The following is a 2,721-nucleotide window of genomic DNA, read 5'->3' as shown; positions in this document are numbered from 1 at the left end:
TGCAAATGGTGTAAAAGTCTTCCATGGAAATTCAAGGGGATCCACTAAAGAGCTTAAACTTCAAAGGTTTAATGCTATCTTCTCTGGAATATAACCACCTGTTTCCAAGGCTTGCTTTTTAATCATCATTTAAAACTCATTCCAGCTAGGATCCATAAGCCCAGTTTCAAGTTTCTAAATTTGTTTGCCAGAGGATATTGATTCTTTCTGTCTGTATACTCATTCTTTGGCCAAAGGATTATTATTTTTATTTTGGTGAACATATACACAGCAGAACATACACCGTCAGTTTCTACATGTACAATTCAATAACATTGGTTACATTCTGCGTGTTATGTCACCACTCTCGCTATTTCTGCCCATGTTGTTTCACCACCATTGACTTAGATTCACTACCCCCTAAACTTCTTATCTGTGCTTTAGAGTTACTGGTGACAATATGATCTCATATAGATAATTCTTTAAAAGAGTGCAATGTTCATGGCAAACATTCCTTACTAATTTTGCTAAACAATAGTTTAAAGATGACTTCAAGGGCTAATTTTGGTTCTTGGTTTGAAGTTTTTCTCAGAGCATTAGATGCAGGGATTCCTCCAGTCTCAGTATGTCCCGTAAGTCTATATTCTGTAAGAATTTGAATAAACATGACAAACTCTTGGTAAGCATACAAGTAAATTTGTGGGAATGGGAATTGGGGTGTGAAGGCGCAGCGTGGCTATTTCAGATGCTGTAGTATGTTTTACAGAGGGTAGGAAGAGGGTGGTGTTACCCAGCCAGTCAGTTAAATGTGGGTCATTCCAGATTCTACTAGTATATAAATAAAAAATCTGGATTGGATTTTGAATTTTTCCAAATATCTTTTGACATCTACTGAGATCATTTAGTTTTCTCCTCTAAACTATGGATACACTTTTATAATAGATTTTTTTTTATATAATGAATCTTGTGTTCCTGGAAAAATCCTGTTTGCATAACATGCCAACATTATATTAATAGTTTTAGCAACGATATACATGCGTGAGATTGGTTTTTGGTACCCTTTTTATTCAGCTTTGAAAAATTTTGGAGTTAAGGTTATACTAAACCCATTGCTGTAAACTCGATTCATAGTGACCCTATAGGACAGAGTAGAACTGCCCCATAAAGTTGCCAAGGCTGTAGATCTTTACCGTGAGCACATCTTTACTGGACTGCCACATCCTTCTCCCATGGAGCGTCTGGTGTATTCAAACCGCTAACATAACTGTACTGCCAGGGCTCCTCAAGGTTATACTAGCACCTCATACTGGATAAAAACCAAAATTGAACTGCCGGCCTCTTGGTTAGCAGCCAAACACTTAACCACTGCACTGCCAGGGCTTCTGATAAAAATAGGGACACTTCAATCTTTTTCTATGCTGCACAACAGTTTAAATGGTATTGGAATAACCTAAGAAGTGTACTAGTATCATTCCAAATCCTGCCCCCATTTTAGGTCAGTATGCTGCTTTGCTTCACCAGCTGCTCAGAGATTTCTGGTAATTGTTCTTATACCCAGAATGTGTGATGAGGCACTCCAAAAATGTCGACTGGATGAGTTGGTGATAATTGGGAGCAGCCCAAGTTCTCTGAAAACAAGTCATTTCAGACATTTTTTTCTCCCTGGATTGCAGTTAAGGAATTGTCGAAGAGAATCAATCACTTCAAGTTTGGTGTACATGAGCTTTGGGGGTTTTCTTCTTTAGCAAGAAAGTCAAAATTGGGAAGAGTGAGGTCACAATGTCTGAATTCAAATTGGCTGTTATGTCTTGTCTTTTTTAAGGGGATTAGTTTAAGGAAGTCACGAATTGATCGGTATCTGTTGGGAGTTTCCTCTGCAGTTACATCAAACAATTAGTGGCAGCTGACTAATAATGATCCCTAACAATAGTCTAAGCCAGAAAACTAAGCCGCTGTGAGTAGGATTCGAACCTACGCAGGAAAACCCCATTGGATTTCAAGTCCAACGCCTTAACCACTCGGCCATCACAGCACTTGACTCTACATACTTGTATTGTATATACACCATATCAGTCATGATGTTTTGATTCAAGATCACAATGCTTTGGGTTTTGCAAAAAGTTTTAAATTAATAGGCTACGGGATCTGAAAAACAAAATGTCCTGGGGTGGAGGACTATCAGGTAAAGGAAAACCACAGAACTCTTCTCCTGCTTCCTCAAGTTTTTCTTTGCCAAATTCTAAAAGATTGAAAATCGGATGTTCAGCACTAGATTTGTGCTGACCTGGCAGGAGCCTTCTCCAAGAGGCTTCACCTGGAACTCATTTTCTTGCCCGTTTATTCCCAAAAGAGGCTACTTGGTTATGCCTGTCTCTGATTCATGGGGAAAGTTATTCTGAGCCGAGACAGCAAACGGCCTGTTTAGTAAGCTCTTTTTTCCGCCTAGAGCCCTAAATCTGAGTGTGAGTGGGAAAGCACTGCCTCTAGAGAAGACAGTGAAAGAATAAAAGGGATGCGACCCTGGAAGCTGAAGGAGTGAAACTTGAGTGGGCTTCACGCATTTTTAAAGACAGTGAAGACTCTATATAGTTTCCTTCACATGTTTTAAATTCTCAATCTCAAAAAATGTTAGTCAGTAACCGTATGCTGAAGCATACAATCTAAAACATAAACTATTTCTTGTGTTTTTTCCTAACCCTAGAGAAAACACTTTAAAGGGATACCCGGGAGGAAAGAAAGAGT

At 38.9% G+C, this 2,721-nt stretch overlaps 1 non-coding gene across 1 annotated transcript; it reads right to left on the bottom strand.

The window, feature by feature from the left end:
- Positions 1-1,929: 1,929 nt before the first annotated feature.
- TRNAS-UGA (transfer RNA serine (anticodon UGA)) lies at positions 1,930-2,011 on the bottom strand. The gene has a single exon. It is a non-coding gene; the product is annotated as a tRNA-Ser (tRNA).
- Positions 2,012-2,721: the final 710 nt, after the last annotated feature.

Source organism: Loxodonta africana, chromosome 1 (assembly GCF_030014295.1).
Source record: "Loxodonta africana isolate mLoxAfr1 chromosome 1, mLoxAfr1.hap2, whole genome shotgun sequence".
Classification (NCBI taxonomy): Eukaryota; Metazoa; Chordata; class Mammalia; order Proboscidea; family Elephantidae; genus Loxodonta; species Loxodonta africana.
Note: the sequence above shows the minus strand (reverse complement) of the source record. Positions and strands in the feature narration are given on the sequence as shown.